At 39.4% G+C, this 26100-nt stretch overlaps 1 protein-coding gene across 1 annotated transcript in view; it reads right to left on the bottom strand.

The window, feature by feature from the left end:
• ANO4 (anoctamin 4) overlaps nucleotides 1-26100 on the bottom strand; it is a 408206-nt gene that overhangs the window by 328627 nt on the left and 53479 nt on the right. The gene's annotated exons all lie outside the window — the stretch shown is intronic.

Below are 26100 nucleotides of genomic sequence, written 5' to 3'. Positions count from 1 at the left end.
TCCTCTCCACAGCTGCTGTTAATGTTTGCTTGTATTTAACAAAGATCTAAAGCCCCATAGTTACACTAGCCATGCAGGAAGTTTTTGAGGCATCCCACAGCATCTCTGCAAGAAGCCAGACTTGAAGTCCCCTAAATGATGTCTGATGGCATGTCACAGTCCAGACAGCCCTACTGATGTGCCTCTAAGAGGTCATCATGAGGTACAGTAATGGCGCTTTGGACCTAAGCTTCTTTATGCGCAAAGTGCAGGGTAAGATGAACAGGGACCTGGCTTTCTATTTCAGAAGTGAAAAATTTAAGACAGAGAAGGGTCAAAGGTCTCTCTAGGAATTTGACTGTCAATCTTCATTAGTTTTCTTGTATAATATAGGTATAGAAATACTGTTAGAGGTGAGTTTCTGAAGATAGTTAACATGTCCCTTTTAGAGCTCTTAAATCACCTGTAAGACAAAATATGTGTTTGAGAAAAACAATAATAATAATTCACAACAACACTGAAGATTGAGAAACTCTGACTTACACAAACAGAAGAAGCAAAGGAGCAAATCTCTTGATGACAAATGAAGGATATGTGGAGGGCTCTAAAATTTTCCTATTTCCCTTTTCCCCCATTCTATTTTAATATTGATCTTATAAACTTTGTCCATATCTATTAATTAATTTGTATTTGGTGGTGATGATTACATTATATAGGGATGTAGCTTCTGAAGTTAAATGCCAGTTTACTTGGACTCCACAGTAAAACTTCAGAACTTTTTGTAAGTTGGGGAGATTGTCTTAGGTCACCTTTTTTACTTTTTAATCACTGCAGAAAAGATAACTCCCTTTAACCAGTCAAGAGTTAACAGGAACATACAAATGCCCTTGGGTTTTGTTTTCTGTTTTTTTTGTGAGTTTTTTCTTCAGGTGACTTACATGATATAGAGTTTTTAATTTTAGTTGTCTGTTTTTACCTAGAAGTTGGAATATCATTTGCACATTTTGCTATGATCTCTACCCGCAGGCAAGCTGACTTTGGGGAGCCTGAATACCACAGTTTAAAAGGAAGGGCTGGGCTCCAAGGAAGCAGATAACTCAGCACCAAAATGAGTCACAGCAGAAGGCCATAAAAAATGTTCCACATCAAAGATGAACATAATAAAGTGAAATTTTTTAAACGAAGAAGAAAGAGTAGTTTGCCAGGGAAGTCGTTGTAAATTATATCAGGAAAACCTGGGAGACTTCGAGTCTCAAATGCTGTTTTATTATCCTCCTCAGTTCAACTCAAATCAGCAAACATTTGAAGAATATCAATTATGCATCCGGGCTACAGAGATGAGTCCTTGCTTTCAAGAAGTTTACAGTCTCATGGACAAATTTAAATCTTCTTCTTGAAATTTCAACACTATGATTCTTGCCAAGATAGAAAATGTTCTACTATTTTAATGTTCTTTAGATTAAACCAATCCATGAGGCCGGACTTTAGCCTCAAAGCTCTGAATTAGCCTAGTTAGATGTTTATCATAACCGAAGCCATTCAGGAAATATAAATGCACCAATAATTTGAAATCTAATTAATATATGAGAAGGTTGTTTAACTGAATGTTTGCTTTTATCTGCATTAACAGCTTCTGACACCACAAAAGCATGGGCAGCATATCAAAGAATATACTTATTAAGGGAATATTATTTAAAGCTCCTAAATGAATTGAGATTAATACTGTTGATGAAACGGGTTCATACCTTGAATACATAGGGTTACAATGATGCATGAAAAGGATAATACTGCAGAAATACAAATTATCTAGTGGATTAAGTAACTGCACATCTGTATGACAATTGATCAATAAAAATAGGTATTCCAGTTATTAACTCAAATGCCATTAATTTTTAGTTTGGTCTCTTTATTCCTCTCTACTCAAAAAAAATGACAGAAAATGCCTCCCATTTCAGATAGCAACAACATTAATTTTTGTAATGTACATATTGTTTATACAAATCAATTTAACTTGGGATGATATCAGCAATTGTGTCTTGCTCACTGGTGTAGAACTGGTGTAGTACTTAATATATAATAGGTTCTCAATCAGTATTTGTTGAATAGCCATTTGAATGGCCAAAAGAATCTGGCCAAAAGAATCTGGCTAAAATTCTACAACAGCATGATTTAACGCCTTTTTCCTGACTACAACATAAACTGAATTATGTATCTATATCTGCCACTTATTTGAAAAGAAAAAAGATAGCTTTTTCAGGAACTTTGTTTCACAGAAGCTTGTTGACAGGGCTTTGTAAAGGCTAAAAGACAAGGATTCTTCAAGCTCAGTCTTTCAACATCAGGGTAGACACAGTTCATGGGAAGTGGATTCCACCTTCTGTAACTAGCCCAAGGATAAAAAGTGAAAACATACCTATTTTCCAGACCACCAAGAGGGTAATTGGCCACATAATTCCATTTTTGGCATCAGAATCTTTTAATGGAGGTATGAGAATTGGGACTTTTAAATAACTTTCTGCCAATTAATGGTTTCGAAAACTAAATTATAATCTGCATAAGGGAAAGTCTGTGTCTCTTCCATCTAACTTTTGAAAGCCAGTGTCTAAAATAACTAAACCCCACCGTGTACCAGAGTTGACTCCAATGGCTCCACCTATCTTTCCGGGCCTTTGCAGCACCCATAGTGTAAGTATTATGTACACTGGGGCGCCTGGAGCTTGGCGAGGCTGAAAGCGCTCACCCCAGTGGCAAAGACAGTGTAGGAACAACTAGAATAGCCTCAGAGCTTCCTTTTATATGGAGACATTGATTTGAACATAGGAGGGGGTCCCCCAAGAATACTTTTAGATTAAATGTATAAGACTTAGGGGACCCTTCCCACCATGTTACATGAATTTGGATGAGGTGGGAATGACACAAGTTCAAGCTAAAGCAGAAACTCTTTTACCTCAGAGATTAAATGTAAACCTTTAATGAATTTTTGAATTTGGAATTCAAAAAATGAATTCCTAATGCTTACAAATTAAAGAGAAAATAATTTGTATTTGTTGATTTATGTTTCTCAACTCTGACCCTACAATTACTTTTTTTTTTTTTTTTCCTGAGACAGAGTCTCACTCTGTCATCCAGGTTGGAGTGCAGTAGTGTGATCTCAGTTCACTGCAACCTCTGCCTCCCGGGTTTAAGCTAGTCTCCTGCCTCAGCCTCTCAAGTAGCTGGGACCACAGGTGCACATCACCACACCCAGTGGGACCACAGCTGCATGCCACCACGCCTGGCTAATTTTCTGTATTTTAGTAGAGACAGGGTTTCACCGTGCTGCCCAGGCTAGTTTTGAACTTCTGAGCTCAGGCAATCCGCCTGCCTCAGCCTCCCAAAGTGCTAGGATTACAGGCATGAACCACCGCACCCAGCCTCCAATTACATTTTAAGGCCAAGAGGAGTAGTCCTTAATTACCAGAATAATACTATAGAGGGAAAGAATATTCTAGAAAAGTATAGGACACACACACATTAAAGTATGGTCCCTTACTACATTCTAAAATCCTAATTATCCTTCAGCATTCAGCAGGAGACCTGAAATGGAGAGAGGATAGGTTGAACTGCTAATGTTTCCCTATCAGAGGTCACTGGCTGGGAATAATTTCCCCAAAGTGCTTAGTAGGTGGGCTTTCAAGTAGCAACAACCATTCCAAATAGCAGGTATCTGCAGCACATAGATATAATCAGAGTATCCAAGTCTTCAAAAATTTGTTTGCACAGTCAGCATTCCTTAGCCCGAAGAATCCTATGGGATCATCAAAATCAAATCATACAGAAAGAATCCATAAGATCACAGACCTATAATTTTTTCTTTTTTTTCTGAAGATAGAAAAATAAATCAGTGGCTGACTTAAATAGTCAGGGAGAATTAGGCTGAGTCTGGTGAAGCCAAAATAAGAAGTATGTGTGTGTGCACCAATGTTAGAAAATTAGCGTGTGCATTTAAAATCCAACTAGACTGTCTCCACATCCAATCAGTCCTTAAATCTTGCCAATGTTACCTCTATACTTCTCCTCAACACAGAATTAGGGGCTGCAACCAATTCTTTCTCCTAAACTATTATAATGGCTTCTAAACTCTCCTTGGTTCCAATCCGACCTACCTTAGCCATTGGCATTTTCTTTCTAAAATACAACAAACATAATCATGCCATTCCCTTGCCAACAGGTCTGGGATGATCAGGCCAAATACAGTATTTGACATTCAAAGCCCTCTGCAATTTGACTTCAGTCTACATTTCCAGCATAATTTCTCACCATTACTTCCTATATGTCTCATGTCCTGGTTACACCTGTTGCTATGCCCCACAGACACTGTATTCTTCGATTGCCATAATCCTTTTTTCCTAGAATAACCTTCCTGCTTCTCTCCCTGGAGAATCCCTCCCCACCACTACCATTCATCCTTCAAGGCCCAGTTCAATGTCATCTTCATGGTGAGTCCATCCTCAAATTCCCCAAAGTGACTTACTTAATCGCTTCTTCCTCTGTGTTTCCACAGTGTTTTTTCTAGTCTTTTTATCAAATACTAATAGTAGATAACACTGTGCTAAATTAGTACCTTTTAACCTATTTAAGTGGGATCCTTTGATATTTCCTGTGTCTGACACACAATAGGAGCTCAATAAGTACACGAAGAATGATCTATCTTTCATGCCTACAAGCTTATGAACCATATACATCTCCTCCTTCAACCAGGAGTTTCTACAGTTTAAGGAAAGAGCGCTGGATTAGAATCACAACAGCCAAGTCCCAGCTCTGTGGCCTGTGTCACCTCAGGCAATCTCTTAACCTAAATGAGAAGCATAAAACTTGTCCTGCTTATCTTTGAGACCTTTTCTGAGCTAGAAATGAGGTGCTGTATGATAAAGAACTTTACAAACTATAAAAGGGTATGTTAGTAGGCATAGTTATTGTCACTGTTGTCATCATTGTTTTCTAATTGTTATTGTTGCTAATATCCCAAAAAAGCCATTGCAAATTTTGTTAAGATAGGTATTCTATGCAAGCATCCTAGGAGGCCAGTGACTCAGCGCTTATATCATTCCAAGTGCCTTGCTTCAGTCCTGCTGGTCTGCAGTTAGAATGAGGTGGAAAGGGTGGAGTTGGAAGGCCATGACTCTCCCTCACTCTATTACTTCCTAGCTATGTAGACCTGGTCTCTGAGACCGAGTTCCCTCATCTAGGAAATGGGAATAACAATGCCTACCTGATACAGTATGAGATGGGGTATATATATTTATATACGGTATACATACATCCATTATGAGTCTCTAATAAGCATTCCATGAGTGGTGGGGAGAAGGTAGCCATTTCTCTGCAACTCTGGCACATCTACATGCCCTAATCACTGTCCTCCTGTTTCTTGAACTCACTAAGCTCATTCCCACCCCAGGGTCTGCATATCAGTTTCTTTTGCTTGGAACCCTTTTTCCTTAGATCCTGGAATGGCTTCTCATCAGAAAGGCTTCCCTGACTCCCCACCTCAACCATTTTCCAGCTCATTACTCTCTTTGTTTTTCTCATAACATTTATCTCTATCTGTAACCACTGTATTTGATTGCTTGTTTAATGTCTATCCTGTACACTATCAGGTATGCTCCACTCAGGCAAGGACTGTTTCTTCTATGCTCCTCACTGAGCCCTCAGAGCCTAAAAAGTGTCCAGAACATAATACACACTCAATATATACTCAAGATGGATTTCTTTAATATTTACAGCATGACCAATGTTTATGCAACTGTTCCCATGTTCTCTACATCTGTACAAAATTCCAACTATCTTTGACTATTGAGTAGGAATGAAATCAAGGAGATCATTTAGTATGGAGCTCAGGGTAGTACAACAATGTTCAAGTTTATACAGATATTTAATAATGTGTAACACCCATTACAAACATTAAAATGCTATCCAGTGACAGGAAAACCTACAAATAATATGCCAACTCTTGCGCCCTACAGAGACAGGAATGACCAAGAATGGCAAGCTGATCCTCACCTCTATAACCGGAACTAAGGTACTGAGCAAAAATGTTAAACTGCATTTATTCAATAAATCAGGAAGTTCAATGGATCCCATTTCACATTTTTCTTCTCTTATTTTATGGTAAAATTGATCTGGTCCAAGTCTATCCTGGGAAGACTTGATCCCTGAATCATCAACTAGAACAAATGATTTCAGGCAGCCCAGAAATCTAGGCAACTTTTCTTTCCTCCCAGGGAGCTGTCTCAAAGGTGAGATACACAAAATCCTCCCAAGCCTGACCACATCATCCCTGTTTTCTGATTGGCCTAGCCTTAGAGGAGGCCTAATGAATAAATAACCATGGCAATCAGGGATAAAGTATGAAGGTTATTTTCTAATGGTCATTTCAATTAGAGCATTTTCAATTAGCAACAGCATGTCAATCTACCAAATAGGCATACGAATGTATTTGTCATCAGCATGAAACAGGTAGCTTTGTTTTTTAAAGGAATAAACGCCCTAGACTCAATACCAAACCCAAGCTTTTTTTCCTCCAAGCTTGCACTTCCTCTGACTTTCCATTTTTCCATCTAAATGCATCGCTATCTACTCTGTGGCCCAAAGAAAATGACATTTATCAAACTCCTACATGGATGACTGTTTTGGTCACATTACAGGGCAGCTAGAAATCTCAGTGCCATCCTCACTTTAACCCATGTTGTCCATATCACCTCCTGAACATTTCTTTCTTCTTTCTGTCCTCACTGTGCTGTCATTGCCCCAATCTAGCTATCAATTTTCCCCAGAGTGAATGTCATAGTCTCAGAAGCAGCCTCCCTGCCTTGAGCCTCACTCAGGCCAACCCGGAGGATTTTTAAATGAAGATGCCATCGCGCCTTCTCCAACAGAAAACTCTCTTCTGCTTCTTACTGTGTGCAGGACGGAACCAGTCACAAGCCCCATGACTGCTTTCCTACCTTTCTTCTTGCCATCACTCCCCACTTGCATCCTCTCATTCATTTACATCTTCATATTCAGAGCTTCAGAACTCACCAAGTTGTTGAAAACTTCAGGGTCCTGGCACAGGCCTTTTCCAATGCTCAGAATTACTTTTCCCTGCCCTCCTCCTGTGAACACTTATTTATTCTCCAAGGACCACCCAAGCATCTTTCTCCTCTTCAAAGCATTTCTTGACACTCCATCTCCCTGTCCCCAGTGGAGAAACCCATCTCCAAGTTTTGGCATCGGTCGCACAGTAGCATAACTGTCTTACTATGTGTTTCCTTCAGAGAAGTCCCCATCCTGAGTTACATTCATCTTTGTATCCCAAGAGATAAACTCTCCCTGGAGACACTCAAATACATGATTATAAAAAGACTGGACCACTCTGGATGTCTGGCTCTCTTACTAGACTATATGTTTCCTGAGGGATGGAAGAATATTTTTACCTATCTTTCCAACCTCTCGGCTTATTATGATGCCTGATACATATGGATCCTCAGTGTATATCTGTAGAATTATTTAGAGTATGATTGGCTAAAAAGAAAAAAATCTTCAGTACAAAGAATTTTAAAAATCCCTCTGAACTGATTTCTAATTAGCTCATTTATTAAAATTTAAATCTAAAATGTCTCCTTCTCCTTGAGATTGTAAAACACCACAGGCATTAATTTACTCCACAAAGATTCATCCTCTGAAATCCTTGGCTTTTAATGCTAACCCAAGTAATTGAGGCAGCTTGGGGATAGTAAAGCATTCCAAACATACTTTCTAGTTGGAATTGCCTGGCAGAGAAATAGGTACTGATTTTTTCAGGCAGAAGAGGCTTATTGGAGAGATTTCACCAGTGTTCAAGTTTGGAGGGGAAAAAGCCCTGTCCTCCTGAGCACAAAATTTCAGCATAGAGACTGGGGCTATACCAATGGGCTGCTGATGTTCCTTGGTGACCCAGTGCCCTGCCCCAATGCACAGGTACCATTCCAAGAACAGGTGTGGCTTGAAGAAGTAGGGCAAGACTGGGGCTTACAATGGACCCTCCACACCAGCCTGAGGATTATTTAATTCCTCTCCCTCTTTCCCTACCTCACAGGAATTTAGATATAGTACATCCGAAGAAGTGGAATAAATTAAATGCCCCTGCTCATAACTGCAATAACCATCAGCACCTAAAAAACTACACTCCCCTTGGTCAGGTTAAATTCAAGCAAGCAAGAAGGCCCTTGTAGGCAATTGCAGGGACCCAGTCAGCTTTCCCCTTTCCTTCAGTGTTGCTGATCCATAAGCAGAAAATTAAGAATGAACTCTAATATCAGTGCTACAGGAGTGATAAGCTAGTCTGCCATTGCTATAGAATTTCCCCTCCTTTCTTGCAACCAATTTCAAGTTCTATTACTTGAGCTGAGAGGAGAAAGTAGAATGAGCATTTTAAAGGACTGTGACATGCTCATATTTTGGTAAAATAAAACTAGGCCATCCACTGAACATTCTACACCTTTATAGGGATGAATTTTTCCTTTTATAAATTTTTAAGAAGTCCTTTGAACCTCTAACAAAAATAAATCTGCGTTGCTGGAAGGAATGCAAAACAGTACAGCCACTTTGGAAGACACTGGCAGTTTCTTATAAAACTAAACATACTCTTACCTTATGATCCAGCAATCATACTCCTTGGTATTTTCCCAAACGAGCTGAAAACTTATGCCCACGTAAAAACCTGCACATGAATGTTTATAGCAGCTTTATTCATAATTGCCAAAACTTGGAAGCAACCGAGATGTCCTTCTGAAGAGGAATGGAAAATAAAACTGTGGTATGTCCAGACAATGGAATATTATTCAGCACTAAAATAAAATGAGCTAACAAGCCATGAAAAACATGAGGGAATCTTAAATGCATATTACTAAGTGTAAGAAGCCAATCTGAGAAGGCTACATATGATATGATCCCAACTCTGTAACAGTCTAGAAAAGGCAAAATTAGGAAAACAGTACAAATATCAGTGGTTGCCAAGGAGGAAGGAGGGATGAATAGGCAGAGCACAGGAGATTTTTAGGGCAGTGAAACTACTCTGCATGAAACCATGATGGTAGATGCATGTCTTTATAAATTTGTCCAAACCCATAGAATATACCACACCAAGAGTGAGCCTAAGGTAAACGATGGACTTTGGGTGATAATAATGTGTCCATGTAAGTTAATTGGTTGTAACAAACATATCAGTCTGATGGGGGATGTTGGTAGTGGGGGGGCGCTATGCATGTGTGGGAGGCAGAGGGTGTGTGGGAAATCTCTGTACATTCATCTCAATTATGCTGTAAACCTAGAAAATAAAGTCTATTTAAATACAACAAAACTGAATTTCCCTGAAGACTAGGTAGCTTTTTTACTAATTTCAGTTGTCTTATGAAGTAGATACCTCTAGAAAACAAGGATTTTGTTTAAAAAGAGAAAGAGAGAGAGAAAAGAAGAAGAAAGAAAAGATGAAAAGAAATAGTGAGAGGATTCCCCACACCCCACATAAAACAAAGTGAAGTTCTAAGGAATCCACTGGGGCAAGCACACAGACAAATGGCATAGCCCTGCTTTTACAGCACTGAATCCAAACATGAATGTTAGGGGAATGGAATATTCCTGTAATACACTTTCCCTGGTCGAGGCCTAACAAACCAGAACACTGGGAACACATTGTGAATTCCACTGAAAAATTAAAAAGTAACCTATAAACAAGAATTCTTCCTTTTTCCTTCGGAGGATCCTCCCCTTTTAGATTTATTTTGTATTTCTGCCTAGGGCCAAAACAGGAACTATGTTAGCAGAGGAAAATAACTGCATGTGGGGCTCTACGCAAGAGTAAAAACAAAAGAGAATCAGCTACAAAAGATTTAACTACATCTATAAATTATTGACTCTCAACTGCAATTACAACAATATGAGAGAGAAAAATGAGTATCCTTAGAAGAGAACTGCAGTTGCTTTGCCTGGAGAAGAGGAAAAGGAAGTAGTGAATAAAGCTCAAGGTGAGGGTGGAGGGAGAGTACCACATCAATGAAGGAAACAGTCACTGTGTTCCAGAAGGGGACAAGGGGTGTTCCAGGGGGGTTTAGAAGATCCCCACAAGAGGGAAGATTTGGTTGGGACTTAGACAAAGAGTAGGAGGATTCTGGCAGGTAGAAGAAGTTAGTACAGGCCAGGAAGGGCATTCCTACTAACATTATGGTCAGAAGGTAAGAGAGAATTGGGTCAGGAGTGGATTTCGTTGTTCATTAATGTATTCAACAAGTATCTGTTTAGCAACTGCTAGTGACAGAAGCAGATGGCGGAAGACAAGGGGTTAAGCAAAATACAACAGTGAAAAAGCACACACGGCTTTGAACATTAGATTGCATTTGCCGTAGGCAGCAGAGAGCCTGGTGGGATGGAGGCCATGGAGTGCATTCTTCCACACTACACTCCATGGCCTCCACTAATTAGGTTAGGTCCCACCAATTAGTTGCACTTACCTGAGATCTGGAAGGTGGAAATGAGAGGGAGACCATCTTCCTGATCTTTATGGACAGTTTTCTACTTTGACAAGTAAGATCACAGAGATGTGAGGTTTTTCTGCAGCAACATCCAGGGTCCATCATCATTCTGAAGTGAAGAAAGGCAGTTGTGGGCTAGTAATATCATTGCCTTCCTGATCCAAGAACAGCAGACAGAGCTGGAAGTTCCTGACCTCCAGACTTACAGTAGAGACCTTAGAGGCAGATCCTTAGCACATGGTTCCTGTGCCTGCTCATCTAGCCACCCTTTGATTTTATAACCCCATACCCCACATTAAATCCTTTCCTGATTAAATGCCTAGAGTGCCTTCTCTTTCCTATACTGAATCCTGACTGGTATAACCAATAAGGATTTTTAACAAGGGAAATAAATGATCAGATTTGTGCATCAGGAAGTGATCTTGACAGCTTCTTAGAAGACAAATTAGAAAGGAGATGGATTGACTAGGGACAGATTTGGGAAGGTCTTATGAATGTCCAGCCAAAATGAGGCACCTGGAATACTTGGATTGAATGAAACAGTTATGGTGGGAATGAAAAAGAAGGGATGGAAACAAGGTATTTCATAAATTGAACATAAGATCTATTGAAAATGGTGTGGGTAGGAATAGGAGAAGAAATATAAACTTGGCCATTGCCTCATTCCAACTCTGCTGGGGATCCTCTGAAGTGCCCCCACTGCAGTCTGTCCTCCTACCATCAGCACCCACCACACTTCCTCAATCAGACCGCCTTTGTCATACTTCTCATTGTACAGTAGGTGCAAAGCACACTGGATGGCCCATAATAGGGTGCTCAAGACACAGTGGTTGGGTAGATAGAAACCTATAAACAAGAATTCTTAAATAGAAGACGGACGGACGGACGGAAGGAAGGAAGGAAGGAAGGAAGGAAGGAAGGGAGGGAGGAAGGAAGGAAAGAAGGGAGGGAGGGAGGAAGGGAGGGAGCCTCCAACCTTGGAGCCACTGTGAGGATTCAGATTCTGCTAACAATGAAAGTAATCACAGGCTGAGTATTGCTTGAATTACGTTGAGCATTGGATTAATGAAGCATCCAAGTGAAGAAAATTAGCACCTGGTAGAAATACGTGTCTGGAAGTTGGGAAATACATGAGCTTGACACAAATTTTGGAGTTAATACACAGAATGAAAGCTGACTGCTTTATGGGAAAGAGAAAGCCTCAGTACACTTTGGATAATACCCTTAGTATTACAGACTACAAAGGGAAGGAAGTCTATAAAATATCAATTACCATATCTACACACTGATTGTCCTTTTAACCCTTACAGCAACTTACAAGTGAGGTATTATTATGCCCATGTTCCAGATGAGGAAATTGAAGCTCAGCAAAGTTCAGCATTGCCGAAGGTCACATAGCTGGTGATGAAAAAGCAGAGATTCAACCCTAGGTCTGCCTGACTCTAAAACCTATGCTCTTCATTCTGCCTTCATGAAAAAAGAAGGTAGAGAAAGTGACTAAGGACTGGCCAGAGGAGAAAGAAGAGAAGCAGAGAAATGCAATGATGCAGAAGTCAAATAAGTAGACCCAAAATAATGAGAGCAGACTAGGAAATGCCAAGAGGAATTCATGGTTTTTAACCACAATCAGGTGATCTTAGATAGGGCCAAGTAGGAAGAAAGTACAGAAGCAAAACGTAAGGAGAGAAAGAATAGGTACTTTCTATGGGCCACATTCAAAAACTTGTATGGTCATTGGAAGGATAGAGATCAGATTATTTTAAGAGGGAGAAACAAAGTCAAGCATGAGTTTCTTTAACATCAGCAAGTTGTGAGATGCATATGGGTCACAGAAATAGTGAAGAGTGGAGATCAGAGATGTAGGAAGCAAAGGCAATGAATAAGAAAGGTCCCCAGGAGATAGTGAGAAGTATTGACCCAGCTTTTGAGAAAGGAGAAAGACAGACTAATGATAAGATTAAGTTGCGGTCCTGAACCTGATGTCCACAAAGGAAGTGATGAAAAGCTGATGAACAGTTTCCAGATTGCCAGTGAGACTCACAGAAATTATGTATTTGCCTCTGATCAAGTTGCACACAAACAGAAACCAGTTATTTCCTTTTGACTGAAATTATATGAACCCATTTGTAGTACTGATTATCTCATGCTGATAAGAAGCTCTGATAGACAGCTGAATTTGTCTTTGGTTAACCAGAAGAAAGTGATCACAAATTAAACATCATTAATTAAATGCCATCTTTTTTATTAGTCTTCAAAAACATGCATCCATGGCAGGGGATAATGAAAGGAGCCCTATGTAGCAAAACAGTTATTAACTGTCATTAGAACTAAAGGTCATTTCTCCAGAGCTATAGAAATACGCAATACAGTAAGACATTATTTAAATGTTGTGGCCAAAAAACAGAAACAGAATACAATCAAGCAGTAAACAGATTAATTAAATCCAACCTAGTAGGGAAGCAAGCTGGGTGGATGATTCCAGACTTAAATCAGACTAGACACGGTATAACCAGAATCCAAAGCAGGGGGATTATAGGACTATTGTATGGGTACATGTGTATATGGACACCTCACTGATACAGCATGTAAGGAAGAAGGGTCTATACATCCCTTGTAATTGTAAGAAAAATCTGCCTGGATACCTGCAGCCTGCAGCCTCAAGAACCAGCAAAACAGCTCTGTGGTTGATGGTGGAAATGCTTCCCCTACAGTGAGTAAATATCTCCTGAGCCAGGGAGCACTCCAGTAATGTTATAAATAAAATCTTTCTTATCGATATTTTAACGTTTGATATTTAAAGTGTTTATAACATTTAAGAGAGTTTGGCACAGTAGAGTATCTAATAAATGAGCATTGTGACTCTCACGTAAATTGGGTAGCTGAGACTTGTGAGTTCAAGTTAAAAGCTATGACAGAATTTTGCTAAATTTGTTACGAAATTGGAATGTTTAGGAGAATCTAAGTTTCACTGTGTTCATACATTTAATTTACCAGATTTATAAGAATTAGATTTTGTTTGCTAGGCAGGCAAATGGAGTTTAAAAAACAGAATATTAAAATTATTAATACCTTAAAATAATTAGGATAATTTTATTAAATAAATGAAGCCAAACAATGACCAACTGATTCCTTGTGACTATTAACACTTAAACATTTAAAATTGAGGCTGGGCACAGTGGCCCACACCTGTAATCCCAGCGTTTTGGGAGGCCAAGGTGAGAGGACTGCTTGAAGCCAGGAGTTCAAGACCAGCCTGGGCAACATAGGGATGAGGTAGGAGATCAGCAGGACTGGTTTTCCAAGCCTCAGTCAGGACTCTATTGATCAAAACAGGATGTAGCAAAGAAATGGGCCAAAACCAGGATGGCAACAGAAGCAACCTCTAGTTGCCCTCATTGCTCATTATACACCAATTATAACGTATTTAAGACATTCCTGCCAGTGCCATGACCATTTACAAATACCATGGCAATGACCCAGAAGTTACCTTATACAGTTCTGGGAGCTACCTAACCCTTTCCCAGACCAGAAAGTTCATAAATAACCTGCCCTTTAATTAGCATATAATTAAAAGTAGGTATAAATACAGCTAGCCAGCAATCCACGAATGCTATTGGCTGCTACTCTGTCTATGAGATAGCCCTGCTCTGTCCGTGAGCAGCCATTTAGCTGTACCCCATTGCTCTGGTAAACTTGCCTTCTTTCACTGTCAGCTTGCTCTTGAATTCTTTCCTGAGTGAAGCTAAGAAATCTCCTGAGCTAAGCCCCAATTTGGGGGTTTTCCTACATTAGTGAGACCTCAGCTCTGTAAGAAATTCTAAAATTAGCTAGGCGTGGTATCATGCTTCTGCTACTTGGGGGAGGCTAAGGCAGGAGGATTGCATTAGCCCAGGATTTCGAGGCTCCAGTGAGTTACAATTGTGTCACTGCACTCCAACCTGGATAAGAGGGTAACACCCTGTCTTAAACAAATTGAAAATTGGAAAATAAGGTTTGTAAGTTAAAAGCTTTAAGAAAAACTAGGTTTTTGAATTTGTAACATTAATGAAATAAATATTAATTTTTTAATGGCTGGGAAATACAAAGTATTTTGAGAGCACAAAAGTCCTATCAAGGATACCAAACAATTCACAATGACATTGATCACTGATATAAAGTGACAATATCTACAGCCTACGTAGCAAGCACCTACTATGTGTCACCAACTGGGGGTACAGATATGAAGGGACAGCATGGTGGAGAAGACAGAACAGAGAAGCAACGGCAACAATGTGTCTGAGAAAAATACCTTAAAGGAGGAAAGGCTAGCATGTTGGGGGAGTTTGGCAGGCCAACCTACATTTGAGGGGTAGAGAAGGTTCTCCTGGAGAGAGTCACACAGTGTGACTGGGGAGCCACCTAGAACAGTGGCTGGCAAAGGTGTCAACTGAGGCAAACAGATCATCTATAAAGAGATAAAAGAGGTGGTTTTAAGGGCTCAATAATCGGGGTCTGAAACCACTGCCATGGTGGAATCAATAAGAATAAAAAAGAAATTGCCAAGAAGCAAAGCTGCATCTCATGCTTCTGAGATTTTCTCCACCTACACAGTTCCTTCACTGGCTGCAAGCTCATTGTTATGCCAATAGCAGCATTCGGTTGAATGCCCAGTATGAACTAGGAAGAATCTGGAATCAAACTAGAAGCAGCTGGAATCAACCTACTACAGAGGAGAGCTTCAGGTTGTCACTAAAGAGATTTCATAAACTCTGTGACTATGAAACCCCAATGGCACTTTAGAGAGGCATAGTCCTGTGTTCTCAATCCTGGTTACACTTCAAAAAATACTAAGCCCCACCCCAGATCTACTGCATCACACTTTCTGGGGGTTGGAGGCCCAGAGGCCCAGGAATATATGTATATGTGCATTTGTTTTGTTATGGTTTTTAGGGGTTTCTTTGGGTTTTTTTGTTTGTTTGTTTGTTTTTGGTTTTGGTCATAGTAGTAGTAATGCATGCTCACTGTTAAACAAAAATCTCAAACACAAGTACACAAAGGAGAAAGAGAAATCTCCCTTCTTCATCCTGCCTAATGCCCCAAAGATATATATTCTACAACAGATATGTGTTAGTGAAGCTTCCCAACTAATGGATATATAAATTGATATGTGATAAAAACAACTTTAATACGATGCTAATCGTAGAATCTACATGGTGGGTGTTCACTGCAAAATTCTCTCAACATTTCTGTCTGCTTTAAAACTTTATAATAAATGTTGGCACATCTCCAACTGATTAGGATACATAGCTGTGCTGACAACCACTGGTCTAAGCCACAACCCGAATTTACAAACGAGAGAACTTTGGGCAAGAGAGGTAACATTAACCACCCCAAAGCACAGGTGGAGATCTCAGGAACCCAGATCTTTGGACCTTCTGTCTAGTGTTCTTTCTACCACCCCATACAACCTCCAGCAGCAAGAGACAGCCCTAAACAGATTGGGAAAGGAAGCTTATGGGAGGTGCCTTTGCTGGACTTTATCTGACTGGGATTCTTGTGTTTTGCATCTTCCTGGTAGCAGAATACAACACACTAAATGTTCTGGAACTAGGCTGCCATAATATTTAGTTTTTATATACTTAATTAAATTATACTCGTTTACCTTACTACCTCACATTGCCTTCAAGAGAACTTTAAGATCCCAGAGAAAATTCAAGCATACATTCACCCCCTACTTGTCACAAAAGGTATTTAAGTCCATTGAAACTCTTTCTACGGCAAAGAGAAAGGAAAATGATGTTTTCAAAAATTTTAAGCATTATGGGCCGGGCGCAGTGGCTCATGCCTGTAATCCCAGCACTTTGGGAGGCCAAGGCGGGCAGATCACAAGGTCAGGAGACCGAGACCATCCTGGCTAACACAGTGAAACCCCGTCTCTACTAAAAATACAAAAAATTAGCCAGGCGTGGTGGTGGGTGCCTGTAGTCCCAGCAACTCGGAAGGCTGAGGCAGGAGAATGGCGTGAACCTGGGGGGCGGAGCTTGCAGTGAGGCAAGACCGTGCCACTGCACTCCAGCCTGGGCCACAGAGCAAGACGCAGTCTTAAAAAATAAATAAATAAATAAATAATTGTAAGCATTATCTTCTAAAGCAAGAAAGAGTACCAAGCCCATTTAGCTTGTGAGGGACTCTCACGATGTGATGATAGGTAAGAACATTCCTGAACAAAGTGAATATTAAGAGAGCAAATCACAATTGCTGAATAGAAAATATTAATATGAGTAAAAGGTTGTAAAATAGTCTTTATAAATACGTAAATTTATTTTGTGAGAGTGGAAAGATGAAGATTAAATTTATAAATCTGAATTCCAAGCAATAATGTTACAAAATAATGGCACTGTTTATTGCCAAATTTTATAGACAACTTTTTCCTATTCCCATATAAAACTTAGAAAAAGGGTTTTAACTAACGGAATCTCTTTATAAAAGAACCCGAGCTCAGGCAAGCTGAATGTTCGGGCGGTGTCTCCCAGCAGAGGGGAGTTTCTAAGGGTTGCCTCCTTCTCATGGCTTTTTACTCTACCCAGCAGCACAGTATAAAAAAAAATAAAGAGGCACAGAAATCAGGATACCTGGGCTGGGCATGGTGGCTCATGCCTGTAATCCCAGCACTTTGGGAGGCCAAGGCAGGTGGATCACCTGAGGTCCGGAGCTTGAGACCAGCCTGGCCCACATGGCAAAACCCCGTCTCTACTACAAGAATAAAAAAAGATACAAAAATCAGCTGGGCATGGTGCTGTGCACCTGCAATTCCAGCTACTTGGGAGGCTGAAGCACAAGAATTGCTTGAACCCAGGAGGCAGAGGTTGCAGTGAGTCAAGATTATGACACTGCACTCCAGCCTGGGTGACAAAGTGAGACTCTGTCTCAAAATAAATAAATAAATAAATAAAGTAAAATAAAATAAAAATAAATCAGGATATCTAGTTTCTAGTCCTGGCTCTGTCACTAAATTGCTTTTCTTCATCTTCTTAGGCTGTAGAAATGAAGACTAAACTGTCTTTAGGGTGCCTTATAACTCTAAAACTGGATTGAATACCCATTGTTCCACCTAAATAACATTTGGTAAGCAATGTCCCTAAAGAGTCACTGTAAATACCACTACCTGCATATTTCCTCATATTCTGTCATTCTTGCATATCATCCTCTCACCCTCAGCCAGTCGTCCAAAGTTAATCTACAAGAAAAAATTACTTCCAATGCAAAAGAGCAGGAAGTATTTGTAAAAGTATTCATTTTTCCTTTTGTTTGCTTAGTATTTACAAAATAAATTAAGGCAAAAGGTCAAGTGACCAGCAGGTGGTCCCTAAAGGTGAAGGAGATTTAAACAAGAAAAATCTTAATTAAATTAATCCTTAGACTAGCTCTAAACACTACCATTATTTTAATGGCAAATTCAAGCAGCCCCTTCACATTAAAAGTTACTTTCGCTTAAACAATGGTCCACAAAAGAGATCTCAACAGATTTTAGCAATTATACTAGAGTCCTTGCCCCTGTATCCCCCAATGAAAGGTCTAGAAACAAAAGTAAAGTGAAATGCAACTCTCTCATCTTAGGCAGGTGGGGCCCTGGGTCATTTCTAATGCTGAATCCCTGGGGTGGTTATGAATCAAACCATTAACTTATCCAAGTTCTGGTGTGGGTCTGGAGAGCTACAGAGAGCCTTCGCGAGGTGGTTCTGAGAGACTCAGAGAGCAGTCCAGTCACCGCCCAGATCAGGCTGGGGAAACTGGGCATCCAGGACACAGGACAAGCCCAGAGCAAGCATGAAGCCAGACTGCCTGGCCTGGAGTCCTGGATCTCCTCATTCCTGGCTATGAAACCTGGACAGGTTACTTTACCTCTCAGTGCTTTCATTTCCCCTCCTGTATAACGGGGATAATAATACTGCTACCTTATAGGGTTTTCTGAGGCTTAAAGAAACGAATTCATGAATGAACAGTGCTTGGCATATAGTAAGCACTCACTAAGTGTTAACTATTGTCATCATTCAGCCTGTTAGCTTTTTTTCTCAGTGCTGCCTATATTCATCAATTGATAAGAAAAATCAGTGGCCATAGTACACACTAGTACAGACCGCAAAATAAAAAAATAATAATAATAGGTAATTAAAAACACAACAGCTAGGGGAAAGCCACTATGGTTTTTTTTCTTAAAAAACAAACATACAAATAAAAAGCTCTTATCTCCAATAACTCATAATGGTAATCAGAAAAAAAAAAAAAATCTGGACTAGGTATTAGTGGCATCACTTGTAGCCTTGGAGTGGCCGCTAACAAGCACATGAATGCCATGCTCTTATTTCTTATCCTTTTACTACATTCCAGGCTACATGTTAAGACTTTTTATAGGTATTATTTCATTTAATACTTCAAACAACATAATGGTAGAGATCCATATCATTTTCATTATTCAGGTGAGATACTTGAGATTCTGAGAGAACAGACATATTCCCAAGGTCACACAATTATAAAGCAGTAGATCTAGGAATCCAGCCCAGATCTGTTTGATAACACTGTTCCCCAACCACTTGTCCCACTACCAGGTATCATTTATATTCTGCTTTAATAAAGAATGTAAAGCAACTAATAATAAAAGAAATATGCATTCACACCCAAGGATTGGTTTTCTCTTAGATGAGAAGGTTTCAATTTGGGTCTATGGTCTCCTTCTGATATCAAACTCTGTGAGTCTACGCTCTACATGTCATTTTTAAGGAATGTATTTTCAAGGAGGTACACTTCTAGCAATCTCCTTTGGGGATAAAAAATAATTTTCCATGTTCGAAAGACTGCTATTTTAGTGTGCTCAGTTTTTCACTCAGACAGCTCCAAACAAGCATTCTTTAAATGCAAATTTGGAAAGCAAGATGTTTTTATATATAATTATTTTTTAGTTGGGGAGGGAAGAATGAAGGAGGCAGTGTAATCAGGCTTTGAATGGTGTATCTTTCTCAGATTACAATTCTCTCTTTGCCTCAAAGAAGTACAACAAAAGGTACTTCCTCCTGAACATGAGAGATCTTTAGACTGAAACACAGTTTGCATAAGAAATTACACTTGATTCTTAAAAAATGAACTTTATACAATCATTTGTCTTCAAATGCATTTCCCCTGTAGGCAGTTAAGTTATTTCCTACTTTTTATATTCATTTACGAGATTGTCCAGAGAAACAAAATTGCTTTTGCCATAGGGAAGGTGACTGATGATTATAGAAAAGAATTAAAGCCAAAAGTTTCTGTGCTCACAGTAGAAAACACGTGGACAGTGGCCATCTCATTTTCGCTTTTGACTAAGCATCATTTCCTGTGTCTGTGTGTGTTCATGCGTGTGCAAGTGCATTCACATATGTTGTGGGGGAAGGGTAACTGTGCAAATGCACTTTCCAAATGTCAGTTAAAGAATGATGTGTGCTCTACTCTATTTCCTTCTAGGTCTTTTCATCTATTTGGATGTTTAACCTCTACTCACTAAGGAATAAGCTAATCAAAAAACTCAATCTGTTTCAGGTGTTACCTTCTCCAGGGATATAATCTCAAGATGTTGATCTCTTTTTCTATTCAATTAGTTACACCCCATGACCTAAAAAACTATTGGGTTGCTCCAGTCTTCTAGCTATAAAATATTGTTGATGCACTTCAGCAGACCCTTAAGGAGGTCAAGATTTAGAGATAATTTGCTTTGGGTTTAGTTTCTGGCTATTCTTAAGATTTCATTAAAATAGACCATAGAGTTTAATATTTTTCAATGTTATAATTATTTAACTTCCTTTTCTCAACCAGAGATTCACTAGACTAGTTTTACTGAGAGGGTAAAACCACATAGGATATACAGACAGTTATATTTTTTCAAGACAGACTTTAGAACAGGAGTTGGCAAACTTCTTATATAAGAGGACTTGGCAAACTTTTTATTTAAAAAGGCCAGACAATAAATATTTCCTTTGCAGGCCATTTGATCTCTGACGCAACTACTCAACTCTGCCATTGCAGCATGGAAGTAGCCATAGACAATATGAAAACAAATGAGCATGGTTACATTCCAATAAAGTTTTATTTACAAAACCAGGAAGTGGGCCATATTTGGCACACAGGTAGTAGTTTTCCAACCCTTTCTAGATCATACCAAGGGGCTAAATTTCTAAAGGTCTGACCTTCAACCTAGCATCACAATAGAGGTTATTTTAAAATTTACTGGGTTGCTATGTAATCATTCATTATAGTGTACATTTATGTTTTATGCACTTGTCTGCATATGTGTTATATTTCACAATACAGTTGGGTTTTTTAAAGCAAAGAACCAAGGGATCCAGGGAAGCTGGTTGGTCATGACTTTAAAGGCAGTTCCCTTTGTATACTAAAGGGAACTTTTCTGGATGGGTCAGAGATTTTCCCAGAGATTGAGAAATGTTGGAGTTGGAAGAAACTTATGTAGTACAAGATCCTTCCCAATGTAGGAATTCCTCTTGCAACATTCCTGGCAGGTGTTCAGTTAACCTCTGAGGGAATGTGTCTAAATGTGGGGTGTAGGGGAAAGGATAATGCAAAATTGACCCTCTTTAATTATTTCATTCAATAATATTCCTGTGCAATGACCAGGTTCAATCTGTAATGCTTTGCTCTTTGAGAACACAAATATCTAAGACACTCTGAGTCCCTTATGGAGCTTGTAGTCTAACTGAAGAAATGAGACAGAGCATAAACCCCAAGGTGATGGTATTTGAAGGCAAGCCATTTGGAGATGGGACTCAGCCTTCATGACTGGCATTAGTGCCTTTATCAAAGAGTCCCCAGTTTCCTTGTCCCATCTACCACATGAGGACACCCTGAAAAACACCATCTATGAACCAAGAAGCCGGCGCTCACCAGACACCTAATCTGCCGGCACCTTGATTATGGACTTCTCAACCTCTAAAACTGTGAGAAATAAATAAATATCTATTGTTCATAAGCTGGTCAGTTTATAATATTTTGTTATAGAAGCTCAAATGGGCTAAGACTACCCCAAATTTAGGAGACTGGATACCTCTAATAGGAGAGAAACAAGAGGATAGAATTGGGGACAGGCAACAGGAGACTTCAAAGGCAACATTCATGTTCTTTTGTTTAAACTGGATAGTGGATAGACAAGTGTTTGAGGTTGTGTGAGTTTTTACATTTTCCTTATACATCATAAATATTTTCTATCTACTCAATAATTAATGAAAACCCATTTTTAAAAAGAATTCAAGGAGGTTGGGAGGTTTCTTCTGACCAGGAAGAATGAAAGGCTGAAGGTCACCATGGTGATATGATTTTTCCTTTTTATCTACTTAACCACTTGGTAGCAGCTTACTGATGAGCTGCCTTGGGATCTGCAGCTGCGTCAGGCTCCAAAGGAAAAATTATGCAAATTATGCAGTCAGTTAGCAGCATCTGCCCTGGTCACAGATTTCACAAAGTATCAGGATTCCCTGAGGATTTGGCATCCCGGGGTTGAGGTTTTCCTGCCCCATGCTCATTCCACTATGCCACATGAACTCCCTGGGAACCACATGTCATCTGTGTTGGATTTTGAAAGACAATCAGAGATTTGGTGGTGAGGGGATGTAATGTGCCAGGCAAAGGAGTAGGAACAGTAGAGACATTTAAAGAAAAGAGGCAGGGAAACACAGGCCTTTGTGTAATACTATACTTTGAATCAACACTAAACTCTCTTTCGATCGTCTAAACTCATCAACAAATACATATTGCACACCTCATACAAGCACATGATCATTCCTTCAAGCATCTGAAGACAGCTGTAGAGCTATATTCCCACATCGTGCTTCCTCGACTAGTACCAACCTGAACGTTCTCATGGCGGTAATAATAATGACCTTGAGTTCACCACCTACTATATCTATGACAGGCCCTACTAAATGTTCTTTAATTGCTGACATACCTGCTTAGCCCTGATATAGTCCAGCTCAGTTCTGGTTCTCCAGGAAAAGAGTCAGTTTCCCACTAAAGGTCTTGAGGAGTCTGGCTCCTACCAAAATCCTATGTGATTTTTCATGTGTGATCGTAGGCAATGACAAAGGCTTTGCCTAGAAGAACTCACAGGGAATGCTGCTCCCTGACACCAGACTTGGTGCACAAATGATGTATGGCAGTCTCTGCAGAGAGCTGCAGTCAAGGACTCAGGCCCTCCTGCCTGGCCACACTCACTTATACATGCATTCCTAGCCTAGGCATCTTCATTCAGAAGCCTATTTATCTATGGCCATTGGTCACCCAGGCCTTCATCAGGTCCTTCTAACAAGACCTCCTTATCAGGGGTAGAGAAAATCTTGAAGATGCTTTTCTCCATTCTGACTCAGTACTCAGTAGTTTTTCACTGCTATCCCTTCCCCTCTCCCTTCTCCTAGACCCTGGGTCCATAAAACTATAGGAGTCTTTTATTCAGGGTTCTAACAGCAGTGAGATAGTCCTCATGTCTGCACTGATACACCTGACCCTGGACAAGTATACCAGTCCTTGGGCAGGGGGAATGGTACTGGGGTTGGGGGTGGTGCTTTCTCTAGCTTAGTTGCTTGCTTACACTATTGCAGTAAGTGATTAAAGTCTTGACTGTTGCTTTCATTTTGGCTTGTTAACTTAATTGGCTATCCTGACACCTGACAGCTCAGCTATCTCCAGCTCAGTTAAGATCATGACAGATCCCTCTGGTCTACGCAAGGGTCACAGTCATATGCAGAGTTGGTTCTGCCTGTCATTTCCATGGTCTAGCTTTCCTGTCCACCCACTGATCCTACCCTAGATGAGCTCTGATGAACAGGTCTACCTGGCCCCCACCAAACCCTTCTTTCCTGCCCATACCTGCCTGCAGCAGGTTGGTTCACTGGCCAAAAACTGGTAGTTTCAATTTAACCTGTTCCTCTTCAATATGTCAGTGATATGAGGAGTATTTGATCATATTTTTAAATAACTTAGATTTGGCTCTAAAATGTGTATTTTTAAGGACAGGCATATTCAATGATACATAAATTCTCAGTAACTTAAATCAATAGGTTAAATTTGGATTCTGGATGCCCACCAACTCCACTAATTTACCTTCCATTTTTCCATCCTTTCATCTTTTCAACTGTGTTCTAAGTGCTAAACACTGCTATTTCTAAGAGGTATAAAACAAGAGTCCCTGCCCCTTTATAAGAAGGGATCCTACAATCAAACTAGATGCAGAAAAGTGAATGCAAAAAAAAAAAAAATCAAGCCAAGGCCTCTTCCACTCTGTTAATTCTGAAATCTATGGATCTCTAGGGCCTTTTTATATCTGCATCATCAATTCTACTAGGAACAGGGGATTAAACATGAGCTTGCAGGTCCCAGCTACAAGTACTCCTTCTCACCTCCTTCAATGCAAGAGCTGTTTATGGCCCTTACTTTCACCTAAGGAAAGAGAAAACAAGGAAACTAGCAGAAACTATTTTCTTTAGTTTCACTCTGTCTTGGTTTCTATAACCTTCTCCCATTGAACTTTTATGTTTTCAGCTATTCTGCCCTTCATACTTCCAAAAAGGCTATGGATGGTTTAGGATAAGATAGCCAACATAGCTATTAAGATAGAAACAGAAAATCGAAACCCATGTAACAGGAAGAAGAAAGAATTTGAAAGCTTAAGCCAGTAATTTTCAAATTTTAGTGTCTAATAATAAAGTGTTCTGTCTAAAATGCAGATTTTCAGGCCCATAATAGAAAAATTCTACATAAGTACATCTGGGGTAAGAACCCAAGTCCACATGAACAAGCACTCCAGGTGATTCTGATGGCAGTAGTCTAAGGACAGCCCTCTAAGAAACACTGACACTGGCTAAAATATTCTATAATTGAAAATTGAGTTTTGATCGTCCTGGTAGCCAAAGCAAAAAGGGAAAACACCGTGTTACATAGTTGTTGCAATATTTAGCCAGAGACAAACATTTTTTATAAATTCTAAAAGTAATATAACATGTGTTTCTTTGCTGTCTGCATAATGAACAACCTCTATGCTGAATTACTTGGAATCAATACACGGTAACTCATAAAACTTTAGATTTGGCTAAGAAAAAAATTATGTGAAAGTATATCAAATAGTACTCAATAAAATTCAGTTTATTTTACTACTGGAAATATATGTTAAGCAAATATCTTATAACCAACTATTATAATGTTGCCTCTGACTCCTAGGCTTCCATAAGAGATGGCTTGTGGTAGGTGTTTTAAGTTCAAGCAACTTAATGCAGCTGTGGGGTGGGAGAAGTAGAGGTCATATTAGATATAATGAGTAAAAATCTATCATTCTAAAATGCATCTACACTTAACTATGTCCAAAGAACTGACTTAATGATTTCCTAGGAATAATCTATAATCCAGATGACCTGCCCTTCTATAATAATCCTTTACCTTGTACATCCTTTTTAAGCAACACAACAACTCTATGCAAATTTATAACAGCCTCATTTCACAAACAGAAAAACTAGGGTCAGAGTCTATGGGACATGCCCATGGACAACAGCTGGTAAGGGCAGAGGCAAGACTGAAACCCCAGGGTGTCCTCTTTCCACCCCAGTGGGATGTCTACACTATAAACTCTCCTTGTTAGATCATAACACCAAAGTAACAATTACATTTCTATTATCTTCATGATATCCTATATACCTTTCTGCATTGTTTATGAAGAGTTCAGACCAATTTCAGGAGCCAGCTAGATCACTAGCATCTTTCCTTTGTATTAAAATTACAAATGCATACCTCTCAGGATATTCTTGCATCCTTGATGAGGAAAGCGAGGATGAATAATTTTGTAATTAAATGAATGTAATCCAAAAAATGATTTCAAAAATCTTCCTGTGACAAAATATGGATTTTTAGGCTTAAAAATGATTGTGTGAATGGGGTTTTTTTTTAATAGGTTTTTTGTCATTGTATTTTGGTTGTTTCCTGGTTTCAACAGAGAAGCTACTTGACACATTGTAAATAGCTACCTGAACAGATGGTTTTTCACATGTTAGATGCTATCACAGGCACAGAGATTCATGACATGACATTTTTAATATCTGCTAATTACTTGAATCTAAGAGAGTCAACATGTCTTTGAGATTTTTATAAAAACAGAATTGTGATGCCAAACTTAATACTACACCCACACTCCCTGAAAGGTCTAACTGTGATATGAACTCACTATGGGAAATATAAAAATTCAGGAAAATTATACCATTTTAAGTTTCACAAAAATATCAAATTTTCTGTTGTTCAGAAATACTAGTAAAACCATTAACATAAAAGTATGGCATTTACGACTCAAAGCCATAACAAATCAAGTAAAGCAATTAAATTCAACAAATACACTGAAGAACTACTATGTAGGGGCACTGTGCAAGACACTGAAAATACAGACATAAGAAAAAGTTATTGACACAGAGGCACTCAGAAACCAAATAAAGAGCCAAATATGTTGGCATATAAATTTAAATACAGTGTGGTGGAATGATGTTCATCAGAAGGCAGAACAGGACACTTCAGTGCTGGTCCCCCCAAAGAAACATCAATTTAAACA

This window comes from Theropithecus gelada, chromosome 11 (genome assembly GCF_003255815.1).
Source record: "Theropithecus gelada isolate Dixy chromosome 11, Tgel_1.0, whole genome shotgun sequence".
Lineage (NCBI taxonomy): Eukaryota > Metazoa > Chordata > Mammalia > Primates > Cercopithecidae > Theropithecus > Theropithecus gelada.
This window is presented reverse-complemented; position numbering and strand designations above follow the sequence as displayed.